This window comes from Lonchura striata, chromosome Z (genome assembly GCF_046129695.1).
Source record: "Lonchura striata isolate bLonStr1 chromosome Z, bLonStr1.mat, whole genome shotgun sequence".
NCBI lineage: Eukaryota > Metazoa > Chordata > Aves > Passeriformes > Estrildidae > Lonchura > Lonchura striata.
This window is the reverse complement of record NC_134642.1, coordinates 79,066,952-79,081,659: the sequence shown is the minus strand read 5'-3', so window position 1 is coordinate 79,081,659 and position 14,708 is coordinate 79,066,952. Positions and strand designations below refer to the sequence as shown.

Here is a 14,708-nt window from a genome sequence, read left to right as displayed (position 1 = left end):
TCCTACACTTGTAACAACTGGTGTCTTCTGCTACATATTGCCATCAATTATATCCAAGGTTGTGACTTTATAAACCTGTAATAATGATGGATCTACCCGCATCAGTTTGAACGTGTGATTTCACAGTACCAGTGACAAGGTAGGCAACTAAAAAACTATAAAACCAGAAAGCACACCTGATTCTTAATTAAATTCAGAATAGGAAAGTACATCACAGATCTGGATTCTCTTATCCTTCATATTGTAACCATGAATTTAGATTATTCCTAAATTTGCATGGGCTCCAAATCATAGAGAATACAGAATGTCTCTTATTCTGCAAACACTTTCTACAAACATTAAAAATATCTCAAAATCAGAAAATAAAGATTATTTGGATTCAGGAGACAAATCCTCAAAATCAAAGCTTCTATACCAAACTAAAAACATTTTTACAATAGATTATCAATTTGTTAGACAGTTCTTCTCAATTTCTCAATGTGAGACTTACAGTAGTTATATTCCATTAAAATAATGAAATAGATTGTTTTCAGCGCTCCATCCACACCTTAAATAAAAATTATAGAGTCAAACAATTGACATTCTGTTAGTGTAGCATCCATTCCTGGAATGAACAAGACCATGAAACACAAAACACATGCATTACCTACCATTTGTTTACACTAATCACATATTCATAAGACCATCTTTGTACATACAGATATCATGTATACAACATAAACTAGTAAAACTAATCCTTCTGCAGAGCTTTTGCCAACAATAAACATCTGAAGGAGTTACACAAGTTTGCCTGATTATTTCAAAGCTGATTTGAAATACTGGTCCACTCAAAGCAAAGCAGGCAGCTAATTTTCAGGAAGGCTTTTCTGCAAAGCATAACTTAGCCAACATACCTTAAAAGTTTTCCTTCAGAAATGTCCTTTAGTACAGTTTTCCTATGTCAGCAGCTACTTCCTCTGATTTTCACCTACTGAAATATACTTTTTTTTTCTTTTCTGAGGACTCTGTGAAAGAAAAACATATCAAACTTCTTTTTACTATCTCACCATTTTCAAATACATTGCAAAACTCAAACTTAGGTAAGTTGCCCTGCATTTTCAGATTATTACAAGAATACAGTTTTAAAAAAACAAAAGTTCAACTAAAAGAGCAGATCTCTCTAATGACTGCCAGCAGTAGTATGCTATCACTTCATACACATAATTTTGAGTGAAGAAATAATTTTGCCTCTATGCATGTAAAAAAATATTTTTCTTTAAGTTCTTGGAATTTCTTATGACAAGTATACTGTAGCTGAAAAATCTGACAAATTTATTTATTTATGAACCTTCCCCTTGGTAAAATGAAAAGAGAAACTTATTAAGGAAAATGAAAGCACAGAAGGCCTAAGTTTGTTACATGAAAGACCAAGTTATTAGTGGTATTTTTTATAAAGGTGGAAGAAAACAAGTGGCAACAAGAGAAAGGAACCCCTCATTACACATAAAATTCTATCTAGCTCTAGCTACTCTAATATCTAGAAAAGTAGGGGGTCAGGAAGTTAGGATGATTAGCAAGACCAAAACTTCAAACTGTAGCTCTGGACCAAAATTTAGGTGAAGCAAACCGACACAGAAGGGTTTTGAACGTTTGTATCAAGAAAAATATATATTTGATTTAAAAAATTGTAAGAAACAAGCTTTGCACAGCTTACAAGTAAGTGCAAGGTATACTGTATAATCTCTACGTGTGGACTCATGATAAGTATTCACTCACAATCTCACTCTACAATGTCCAACTTCAGATGAGACATTCCATAACAGTTTAGCAACGCCTTCATAGGAAAAAACACATAAAGCAAAACTGAAAGAAAGACACAGTGTGTAGGGGTGAAGAAAGCAAAACTATTTTCAAAATCCCCATTATTTAAAACAAAGCACTGATCACAGACACGATCACAAAATCTTACGAAGGGACAATCTTAGTTCACATTCAAGCAGGCATTATTTAGTATTCCTTTCTCGTTACTTAGTGACATTTGAGAAACAAAGATCTGCCTAATATAAATACAAAACTTCTATTTGCCATGACCAAAAATAGAAAAGTCTAAGTGATGCTAAGATTCAGGCACTGAAAAGGAAAAGCAGATATGGAAGCAGATACAAAAGGAGGAAAAAACCACAGGATAAGCATTATAAAATTCATCACATTTCTAAGAAACAGATCTAAAATCATTTGTTCCAAAGTTGCAAAGCCCAAGGGAAAGCCTCCACTAGCAAAAAAGTACAAGCAACAGCAAAACATTAGAGTAAATCTGGCTCATCTTACTAGCACAAATACAAACGGGGTGGAAACACCAAACTTGTCACTGGACAGGAACATAAATCCTAATCCCCATTCAAATGGGCCTCGTGAAAGTGGAACAAACATCACCACCAGCACCTGGGCACATTCAAGTTTCATAGAGATGTTAAGGACTGCACATGGCAAAATGAAGCCCACAAAAAAAATCCATTTATTAAATGAAACAACAGATTGGAGCCACTTCAACACAAAAAAGTTCTATCTTCTGCTCCCTGAACACAAACAAAGACACACCATTTTTTCTCTTTTTAAAGAACTATGCTGTCATGTATTTTAGAGTGCAAAATTTTGTTTTTTCAATATGAAAACTAAATTCAAAACCAACTTTTCTTTAGAATTCCAGTTACTATTAACTTTTTACCTATGTGCATTTTTTCATCTGCATACAGGTCATTAGTAGAACTTAAACCTGGTAATGCTAGTCCAACACAGGTCTAATTGATAGACATACACTAGCTAGTACATGGAAGCATAATAAAAGCTTTCCAGTGAATTGCACAGCCATCTGTCAGAGGGCAATAAAATCTCACAACATTTCCACTGATATTTCTGAGCCCAAGCATAGCTGAATCTGATAGTTACAAACATGTTGCTACCTCAATGCAATTATTCACTAGCTAAGGAAGGTATAAAAGACAAATTTATAAGAAGATAAAGACAGAACACAAAATTTAGATGACCTGTCATCTTCTGAAATTACTAACAAGACAGCTAAGGCAAGTCCCCAAATCAGATCCTCTTTACATTTAGGATACATAAGGCATTTTCTAAAACTGAAGCATCCGAGATGCAATTACAAATATCAAATTAGTAGTAAGAATTCACCTGAGTCAGATGCTATTGAGCCAAAGTATTGAACAACAGCTATCAAATTTCCAAAATATTAATTCTGCAAAAACTTAGGCTTAAAGTGAGCCAAACAAAGAATAATCAAGAGTAGAAAATATATCAAATTTTCTTCAGATGGGACAAGGCAATCAGAAGCACAACACAGTTTAACTCTGATGCTGCACAAGGTGGTTAAAACCATGCCTAGAATTTATAGACTAGAATAACTCAAATGAAAAAAAGAACAATGCAGCTTTTACAGAGCAAAATCATGTTTCACAACTTGAAGAGTTCTGTGAAGGCATCAAGCATCCTGTGGGAAAAGGTGTTGGAAGTAGAAGTTTCTACTGATGTCTCTGATAGGAAGCTACCAGAGAACTGAAGACCTTGCAAAGTAAGACTTAAGAGACAAAGACTGACAGGAGAAAGAGCTTAGAAGCCTCTCCATAATCTGGGCCAGAACTTGGGCTGCTCTTCAGAATGGTTACCTGCCTATACATCATTACAGAAGCATCTGTGCTTTATACAAAATTATTATGACTCATCAAAATTGACAGATCATTACAAAACTTGCAAAAACCTCAGAATACTGAGCAGCAAGCACAGAAAGCAGCAGATGAAGTCACATGTCAATAAATGCAACACAATATACTGGTTAAGGGTTGTTTAATAATAGTACCAGAAAAAGTTGTAGCAGTCTCTGAAGACACACCTTTGAAAGACATTTGTTCAGTGCTTTCAAGCAATCGGGTTAGAAACCATCCAGAATAATACATAAATATAACATATTTAAAAAACATAACATGCCCTTATGCTGCTGATACATTAATGGTATTCCTATATGTCCAAGTGCTTCTAGCTAAAGAAAAACATAAAGCACCAAAGAAGAATATTGATCATAGCATGTAGCAGCTTACACACAGAGAAAAGGTAATTTTTAGCTCACAAAAAAGGTAAGAATGACAGGTGTAAGATCAAAGAACACGAAAAGAAAAAATCATTATAGCACAAAGTGATATGATATGTCAAATGCCTGAAGTGTTTTCCAGAGGAACTTGAGAACATCAAATGAAATTTTTAAAAAGTTGCTCTTATATCCTTCTTTGCCCAGTAAATAATTAAATTAGATAAATCAATACCTACAGACATTTCTGAGACCATGAAACAAAGCAGTACAAAATTATTATAAAAATTAATTTTAAAAAAACAGATCTGTAGAACAACAAGAGTTCCATCTTAAGATGTCTCTAAACTCTAAAAGCAGAACAGGAATTATTACTCTACATTTATGCCAACACCCCTTCTTATCTGACAGTAGCAAGTACTGTTTTACATGGATTTTACTTGGTCATGTACAAATATCCTCAAACAGTGGACTCTCATTCTCCCATCCATGCACCTGTAGGAAGACCATAGTTTTCCTCAGCAGTTCCTCTAAAAAAAAAAAAAAAAAAGCAAAACAGATAGAAGCCCAACAACACAGCTCCCAGGTTCTCTGCCTAGAATCACAAGATGCAATTCTAGTTTTTTCAATCCTTCATTCTAAACTATTTTATAAACCACAGCTGTCCTCTAAACAACCTGGAACTGGTCACCATCTCACATAAGAAGTCTGAAGCTGAATCAGTGAGGCAGTGTAGGACCAACCAACTCTGACAAGAACAGAAAGATTTGTTTATATTACTTGCAAGCTCCTTGCCCAGGTACTTACCCTCTTTCTAATAACTTGATAATGCATCACTATTTGTTCATTAATCAAAAATTCATGTTCTTTTTCCACTTTTTCTTCCCCCACCACACATCCATTCTGTCCACCCTACAGCCAACCAGTGAGCTTTCACACTCACTGAACCTTGCTTTATTCCAGATGACATGTCCCATTTTCCAAGACAATTCTGAACAGTAATCTCATTCTCCACCCCACCTTCAGCTGTTTGCTACTTCCCATGGTCTGGTAACCTTCTCGGCATGTTCTTTATCATCTCAGGCTTTCTGTGAAAAAATGGGCAAAGGGTAGTGATGACATCTGGTAGAGAACATGCAGGAAGTGCTTTTTAGGTGCGTGCAGTTACTCAATCAGTTTTGTTTCCACCCTGCAGAAGTTTCTACCTCACAGTCACAGCTAAATATACACATACTGAATTCTCACTGGTGAGATTCACACTGCATCTCACCAGGCAGACAAACAAGAAGGTGGAGGCAGATACAGGCTAAGAAGAAAAGAGCTAGTCTAGTGGACACAAGTTACATCCTGTCACTAATGCTTTAAGACTCTTCCCTTGTTAACTCTGAAAAATTGACAAAGTAAGCCACACATGCTTCTTTTGCTTTCAAAGGTAAACACACCTAGTAACCCATCACCTTTCATGTGTTTACAAAAAAAAAGCTTTCCTTCCTCCATTTTTCCAAGAATTACACTTTCTCTAAATTCAGCTCCAGGACTCAAGGAAAGGCAAAGAAAAGCATGGCCTCAATAAAGAGTTTCTGACCAACAAATTTTCACTAACCTATCAATTCTGCAGTGTTGCAACACGTATCAACACTCTAGATCCTAAAAGAGAAATGGATTGAGCAGGATAAGGCTGCTAGAAGTGACTATCTCAGGGCAGGTACTGCGCATCTGCAGCCCTATTAACCAATTCTATCAGCTAAAGAGAAGGGCAGAATTACAAAGAAATACTGTTAAATAATAATGTTAATAATGTTAATAATGTTAATATCTCCAAAAATTGGCCACAAACTGAAAACAGAATAAAAAATACATCAGTGACTCAAGCTCACTTAAAGTGTATATTATAGAGTATAGTAAAGAAACTTCTAAGTAAAAAAAGAGAAGCTAAAGAAAATTAAACTATTGCATTTTTAAGGGATTTCTTGTCTTAGATGAGTAGTGAAGGTAGAAACAACTTCTGGAAAAAGTCGACACTGAAATTAAAAAGCACCTGTAGTAACCATCTCAACTAAAGAGTTATTTTAAGCACCACTAACTTAGATATTTCTCTTAGATATTTAGATTTCAATTAGCTACCAAGTTCTCTAGTCTGAAGGTAGGAAGCAGTCTTCCCTACTTGAAAAATACACCAAACCTCTGAAAGCAGCATTTCACATCTCGATATCCATCTGTCTCGAGATGAATACTTGGCAAGTCAGAATTAACACTCACAGAAAACCTACATGTAAACTATCAGTCCCAAGGCTGCCTATGTAAGCATTTCTTCAGGGGAACAGGTTTGAAGAATACTCCTACTGGGGGTCTCTCATCATCACAAAAGCTACACCTAAGACTCATCCTGAAGACTTCAGGTCCCAAAATTCACTGGCTACTGCCATTGCACATTTCAACTTAGAAATCCAGAGTACTACCAGAAGCTTCATCTAGTAGCACTGTCTTAGCTCTCAAGATTTAAGAACAGCCATAGAAAAAGACAAATCCGCAAGATGTCAAGTACTTTTAAAGGTCTAGAGACATTTAATTTCTTCCCATGACCCATTATCAGCCAGAATGTCTCAATTCAGAAAAAACAGATAGCAAATCTGCCATTGGTCTGTAATATATGACAATAGTGGTCTCCTCAGGAGAAACACAATCTAGTTCCAAGTATTTATTGCTCTTTGGAAAGCAACTGAATGAGCAATCAGGAGGTTTCTTCTTCTTTCCTCCTTCATTAAACTAATTACATCCTTCTGGTTCATTAAACCCTCTACTTAGTTAACTCACTGTTCATTCAGTCCTCTCAAGGTCACTTATTTCCTTGGCATCATTGTACCACATTTAATGTAGTTTAATTACACAGTATTTTGTACAGAAAATACTGGCCATGAGGATCATAGATCCAGGAGGTGGCTCTGTCTCTTCCTAGCCGCTGATATTCCAGGCTGTTGCACTGCAGGAAATGTAACATATCGTGTGGTTCTGTGAAAGGTGTGCTGCCTCAAGCCTTTGTTTGCTGTCCCTGAACTGAATGACTGTTCCTTCCCATCTCCATATCCTAAAAGATACCATGGTAATTCTCTGTGTTAAATGGGATACAGTTACTCTCACCAGAAATGCAGATGACTGAACTATGCATTTGTGCCTTCTTACATGCTTTAACTGTGTAACAAAATTTATTTCATATATTCTACAAATAAGTATCAATATAAAAACCTACCTATTATTTTCTTAGTTCCAGACAGTTCTGTTGGGGTATCATCAGCCATCCTAGCTCTAAAGAACTCTCCTTCTGAAGAATATTACTTTCATTTAAAAGTGTATGAGCTTTAATTAAAGGATGCTACTACAAACAGGTAAAAGTGGTAGAAGCTTAATCTTCCAGGTGTCTGGACAAGTGGTCCTGAAGTGCACATGCAAGACTGGATTCTTCACATGGAAATGTATTTGCATAAGTAAGATTCAGCCTATCTGATTTTTGTTCCAATAGATTATTCTTTCATATCCAGTCTTTCCTGCTGCTGCTCAAAACTGTTCCTTCCAGAGATTATACCAGGCAGCCAATATTTGACTTAAAAGGACAATATTCTTCTTAACAGTATCATTCAGAAACAAGTTAGAAATAACAATAATGTACTGTAGACAAGGGTTATTTAGCTCCCTCAGAATTCTTGCCTAACTGTACTCGGAGATAATTTGACTGCATCTCTAAACCTAAAATCCCAACTTAATCTGAAAAAAACTCTGTAGAGGAACACAAGCCACGCTGTCATAACGGCCGAATGTTGACGACCATCTGCTTAATCAGAGCTTTGGAAATGGCAGCTCCACACCCACACTGCTAACCCCTACATCCCACTTAGGCTCCCCTGGCCTATGTGCACAGCGTATGCACTACATGCTTCCCAGAAACATGAAGCCTTGGGACACAAGGCATACAGGGACAGGATACCTCCTGAAGACTTTCTCTGAAGGGCACAAATCTGCTGCAATGAGTTTCCATATTGTGTCTGAAGCAGGGCCAGGAGTAAACTCCCATCATTTACGGGTTTCAGAGGGACCACTTGGCTCCAGAGAAGGAGAGTTAGAAAGTATGCAGCATGGAAAACTAAGAGACCAGACACAAGGACTGACTCAAACTGAGATTTTGACTTCAGTAAGAATGGCATATAATTACCTTCTCTCATTTAAAAAAAAAAAAAAAAAAATTAGATAAATTAGATTGTTTGGATGCCATTTAAATTTCTTAAAATAGTAGCTTCAAATTTACTTATCACATTCATTGGTAAGAGATTATGCACTCCAGTTTCAACATTCACCTAATCCAAAGGGCAAAAGTTATATAGCTTTCCTCTATCTTTGTTACAGACCCTTTAGAACTCTGCTTTTTCAGATGCACACTTCAACTGCCAACATTTTTTCTGTATTTGGCAAATCAGGCATTTCCTTTTATCTGATAAACTTCAGTTTATGAACCATATCATGGAAACGTCAGAAAAGCTGGGCGGTAACGCAGCATTCACAGCATTGGCATACAACAAATACACCTAAAATAAACAAGGATGTGTTTTTCTGATTTGTGTTTTCTACTTTTGAATCTGTAAAAAGCTGCTGTTAAGTTGTATGATTTTTCTTAACATTGCAATTCTCACATTTTGCTGATTATTTTAAAAAGCTTAAGTTGTCATATTTTTGAACTTAACCACTTTGCCTGACTGTACCCCTTATCTGTACTTCCTGAAACCTAGAGTATAAATGCTGCGGGTTATTATTTTACACTCATGAGCATTTGAAAGTAGAAGCCACAACTAAGAAGTCAGATGCTATCTGAAAGACACACAAAATATAGAAAGAAAGCTTTAGCATAATTCTGAAAAGCTGTATTTGAGCAGACACAATAGCAATACACTACAGGGATCATAATTTAACAAATTTATTAAATGTAAGAGCAGATAAAACAAGCTTTATTCAAAAATCTGTATTCAAAAATCAGGATTTTTGATCCTATGATGTTACTCCTACTTGTTTATAGGTTTACCAAAGGTGAATTTTGTGATTTACAAGTGTAGCAGCTAACAATCCCTACCAGCTCAGACGTTATTGATAGGTTCTTTGTCCGAGTATTAAAGCACCAAATATTCAATAAAATAATTCCTGTCTTATTAAATAACCATTAAATCTATGTCCTTTCCAGCTCTCTATTGCAAGAGAGAAAACAACTTATAACTGCCACTCTCAATTGAAACAGCAAACATTACAAATGTGATGACAGATAATGTAAGCTACAATATGCTTTCAATGTATTGGAGTAAGGTTTTCCAAATTTTCTAAAGCAAAAAGTTAGGTATAAACAGAAAAAAAAGCAGCAAAGCTGACAAACCAAGTACAAAATTAAGAGACTCACAAAATGAAGATGCAAACCTAAATTCCACCCTCTTTGGAATATGCACTATGTGATTGTGTAATTACTTTCATAGCACTTTTCCCTAGGAATGCCCAACCCATTTATTAGAGAGGATGGAGTGCTCTGAGTATGATTCAGCACTCTGTCAGAGGGGCTCATCCTCACGACTCTTACCAGGCTCATTGCTATAATTGTGTGTCTCCCATTTACTAAGCAGGCAATTTCAAGGAACAAATGGCTTGTAATTAATGCACTTTAACACTGCTCTGGATTTAACTTCTGCCTCTGGTAAAGAGTGCTTATGTAATACACAACAATTCACAAACTTTTCACAGGTTGCCATGACTTACACAATAACTGACTTTTCATTCAGTCTTAATTATGATAATTTAGCTTTATGTTTAAGCACAATTTCTTAATGTCTCAGCTCCTCATGTTGAAATAAATCACTTACAGAATCACAGGATGAAAAGTTGTGACACTATTAAAATCATTTAATGACAATTGCAAGACAGCTACCCGTCTTCAGACCAAGATTTGAATGCCATATAGAAAAATGCCAAATATGTGAGAACCATTAATACTTATTCATTAAATATTTTCTTACTAGCTCATACTAAGAGAGGGTTGCAACTGGACTACAGTATCATACAGCATAGCTAAGAACATATTAACAGTATACACATGATTGCCCTATTTCCCCCTCAACAGCTGACAGCATGTGTTTGTCCTAATAGAGAGCTATATGGCAGAAAGCTCTCATAGGATGCAGTTAGTGCTGTAACTCCACATACTTGGAATTACTGTCCAAGCACTGTTTCCTCGGCAGAAAAAAAGAGCAGCCATATCAGAAATCCTAACAAAATACCCTTTTTGCTCAAGGTGCAAGCCCACAACATCAACAAGTTTCTAAAGAGCCAACTAACATGCTCCAAAGATCAGTAATTCTGTCAAACTTGTACATGGGGACAGAAATCAGACACTGAACTGCAGTAAAGTTATAAATACAGAGGGTTGTCTCTACCAACTGCTATGGCACACATCTTGGTATTGTAAGCAGATTAGTAAGAAACCCAGAGATTAAGAAGATAGTTTGAAATTACACGTGGTTAAAGCACCAGGCATTTTCTCTCAAGTGTAGAAAGCAGCAATGCAAGGGAAGCTGGTTACTATAGAGCAAACAGCAATCTGAAATCCAAAGTAGAATGATGCCATGAGGTACAGTTCACTCATTCAGATTAAAAACAGCATTAAGCCCTACATTAATGGGAATTTATTTTTATTATCATCAGGGAAACACACAGGAATTTAAAATTCCCTATTATTTCAGACTCCTTACACCAAACTGAACTCTGCACTTAAACTTGCAAAATAGAAAAGAATTATAGTAATGGTCACAAATATGATTTCATGCTACAAGCTGACAGCAATCAAAGCCTTCCATCCAGTGAAGCTGTCCCACAAGAAAAAAAAATATAATCCCAAACACAAAAATAAAAGCCATTTTAGAAGGACTCTCACTGGTTTTTAAGAATCCTTACAAAAACTTCCTATGTACATCTATGAGCCCATACACATAGCTCTTAAAATGAGAGGGGACTATCTTCTCTCAAACTCTGGAAACAAAGAAACAAAGCTATGAATTTCACTGATTCACTACTGCAAAAAAGTTTCAAACATAAACCTTTGTAAAGAAATGCTACATTTACCTGACACAAAGGTTAAACAGCAGAAACTTTCTGCATATTTTCATGCTCCAAATTTTAAATCCTTTAACTCCCTAATAAAATAGTGAATACTCAACCATTTCAAGACTATCTCTGCCGTAGAATAAAGCCCTCCACTAGGTTTTTTAAATCCATTTTCACAAGGCGGATACAGCAACAATATAATTAAGCCAGGACTGAGCGGACAGTTTTATCTCAGAATAGGAGCATATATGCAGTTTACTTCCTACTGGAATGCATTTAGGCTTTCTTCTCTTACTGTTTTGCTTCTCCTCCCCGCCAGCAAAAAAGTCTCTTTCCCTAGACCTACTTTCCACACACTGCAAAAAAAACTCCTCCCTGTGAAGTGATGACCTCATGCTCCTAGCCCATCTCCTTGTATGGAGCAATTCCGGACTTGCTGCCAGCTCTCTCCGCCTTCAGCCTGACATGGCAAACATATCTTCCTTCATCCTGCTGCTTCCGAACTGAGGGAACCGAGGACGGGCGGCAAGTGGGGAGGGCAGAGCGGGCAGGGAGAGGGGATTTCCCACGGACAAAGAACGGGCCACCAGATGCCTGCCCGCTCTCGCATCAACATAACTTCGTACCACCAAAGCATCTCTGCTCCCCACGGCAGGAAGAATGACACTGAACTCTGAACATTTTAAGTATGGAAATACATACCATTTTACCTAACTGCAGTGTACCTCCTGCAACCAAACCTTACTTCCTTTTTATGCTATCTCTTATTAGTGAAGAAAATGTCACTTCTCTCTTAACAAAGGCCCATCTCACCTTCGCATCACTAAAGTTTTTTGATATTGAAATCGGCCTGACATCCTGTGCACACACTGATACATTCTTTTATCTTTTTTGCTAGTTAATCTTTAAGCTCTATCAAACAACTCCAGAGGAACTGAAATTTTCTGTTCTCTATACTCCATTCATCACCTTCTCTGGCCTGTCTTGCTTTCAAGTGTCAGAATTATTTCTACATGATCACTTTATACACTGGCAATCCAAATACCCACTGACAAAGGACTCAGTTGTGACATGAAGTTACAGTTGTAGAAAATCAGGAAATGTGATGGATAACTGAGCTTTTGCTCCACTAGTAAGTAGCACTGTACATACAAGACTTGATCTTCTCCCTCCAAGAAAAAACTCCAAAGCCCAAGTTTACTAGGGTTAACATTCCATGCATGTATATTTTAAAGTTCTAACCATACTGACAATTTCTGTCAACACATTTCAAGGAATTTGTAAGATGAGGGAACATACACTGGTCTCACCAACAATAATCATTGCTCTAACTCAACCTACAATGTGTCCCTAATTTGCAATTTGCTTTGACTGTGAGCAGATGATGTCTGAATGTCCCACCTCTCTGAGATTCTCAAAGACTACCACTATAAAATAAACTGTAGAAGTAATTTATTTGTTAGGTATTATTAGCAAGTAAGATTAACTTATTTTAATAAATTTATTTTAAGACCCAGTAATTTTTTTGGTCCAGTTTCACACATCATCATCTGTATTTTTTTTCACACTGCAACTTCTTGAAGGAATCTGCAGTACAACAGAGCAGACCACCAAAGACACTTTGAGCAGGTCTGCTTCAAAGCAGGGAAAAGTTATTTCACCTACTTCAAAAGCAATGATGCCGTCCTGCAAAGAGAAAATGAGCTGGCTTGTTTTAAAGGTCTTACAAAACGCCCTGGTGCTCACACAGGATGTGTCACTTCAGAGGTGTATGCTCATGTGAAGTCCAACCAAACAGAAAGATACTCCAACACGAAAAAGGATGTTTAATGCCCTTCAGTGTAATCCTCTCGAACCCCAAATATGAATATTACAGTACACGTACAAATACCAAAATCTCAAACGCACAAAGCATTAGAATGCACAAAAAAAAGCGCCAGGGCAGCGACACTGAGAAGGCCTCAGCATGCAGGTCCAACACTAATGCAGAAGTTCATGCAGGCAGCCGCTGTGTTGTACAGAACTGTCAGGCGGCACCAAGGAGGAAAAATCACAAAACCCCAAACCGAACCCCCGGGGCTGCTGCAATTTTTGGGAAGCAGGGATGGTCACACATCGCAGCTCCTGGCGGTACCCAGCGCGTCCTCCTGTTACTCCCAGCACTTCCAGCCCAGCCGGAGAACGGGAGGGGAGCAGACGCGCCCGGCACCGCCGGACCGGGGCCCGGCACCGCCGGACCGGGGCCCGGGACCGCCGGACCGGGGCCCGGCACCGCCGGACCGGGACCCGGCACCGCCGGACCGGGGCCCAGGATCGCCGGACCGGGGCCCGGCACCGCCGGACCGGGGCCCAGGATCGCCGGACCGGGGCCCGGCACCGCCGGACCGGGGCCCGGCACCGCCCTCTGGCCCCCCCGGCCAGGACATCGCCGGCGGACCCGGAGAGGGGGCGGGACCCGCGCCCGCTGCGCTGCCCCTGACCGCCGGGGCGGAGCCGCCTCCGGGCGAGCGGCGCCACCGACACCTCCCGGCGGGACGCCACCGGGACGCGACCGGATGCGGCCGCCGCCGCCGCCCCGGCGGAGCGAAAGGCGAGCGGCGCCGGTGCCCGGCCCGCCCCGCCGCGCGCGCAGGTGGAGCCGGCGCGGGGCCCGCCGCCGGCCCGGAGCCGGGCGGGGCCCGGCGGTCCCGGGCCGGGCCGGGGCGGGCGCGGCGCGGGCGGCGCGCGCGGACGGTCCCTACCTGACAAGCCGAGCCCCCTCCGCCGCCGCGCGCGTCACGGGCCCGCCCGCCCCGCGTGACCCGGCGCGGGCCAATGCGCGCGGCGCCGCCCGCCGCCCCGCCGGCCAATGGCGGCGCGGTCCGCCTCCCGCTGACGCGCGCGCGGGGACGGAGGGGCGTGGGAGGGGGGGCGCGCGCTCCCGCGGCGACGCCTCCCGCGCGCCTCCGTCTCCCGGCAACGGCGCGCGGCCCCGTGCGCGGCCCCGTGCGCGGCCCCGCGGCGCCTCAGCGCTGGGGACAGAGCTGGGGACAGCCTGGGGACAGTCTGGGGACAGTCTGGGGACAGCCTGGGGACAGCCTGGGGACAGAGCTGGGGACAGCCTGGGGAGAGCCTGGGGACAGCCTGGGGACAGTCTGGGGACAGCCTGGGGACAGCCTGGGGACAGAGCTGGGAACAGCGCTGGGGACAGCCTGTGGACAGCCCTGGGGACAGCGCTGGGGACAGCCTGGGGACAGAGCTGGGGACAGCGCTGGGGACAGCGCTGGGGACAGCCTGGGGACAGAGCTGGGGACAGAGCTGGGGACAGCGCTGGGGACAGCGCTGGGGACAGCCCGGGGACAGCCCGGGGACACAGCTGGGGACAGCACGGGGACAGCCTGGGGACAGAGCTGGGGACAGCCTGGGGAGAGCCTGGGGACAGCCTGGGGACAGTCTGGGGACAGCCTGGGGACAGCCTGGGGACAGAGCTGGGAACAGCGCTGGGGACAGCCTGTGGACAGCCCTGGGGACA

The 14,708-nt window shown here is 41.0% G+C and overlaps 1 protein-coding gene across 5 annotated transcripts in view; it reads right to left on the bottom strand.

Annotated features, from left to right (window-relative positions):
• FER (FER tyrosine kinase) overlaps window positions 1-14,006 on the bottom strand; it is a 153,773-nt gene extending 139,767 nt beyond the window's left edge. For 4 of the 5 annotated variants that reach the window (XM_021524773.3, XM_021524775.3, XM_031507458.2 and 1 more), the window contains exons 1-2: window positions 13,939-14,006; window positions 894-1,004 (exon numbers count right to left, since the gene is read on the bottom strand). The gene's annotated coding sequence lies outside the window, so the exon portion shown is untranslated. The remainder of the gene's footprint in view (window positions 1-893; window positions 1,005-13,938) is intronic. The other variant, XM_021524774.3, reaches the window with a different exon arrangement.
• Between the last annotated feature and the right edge of the window lie 702 nt (window positions 14,007-14,708).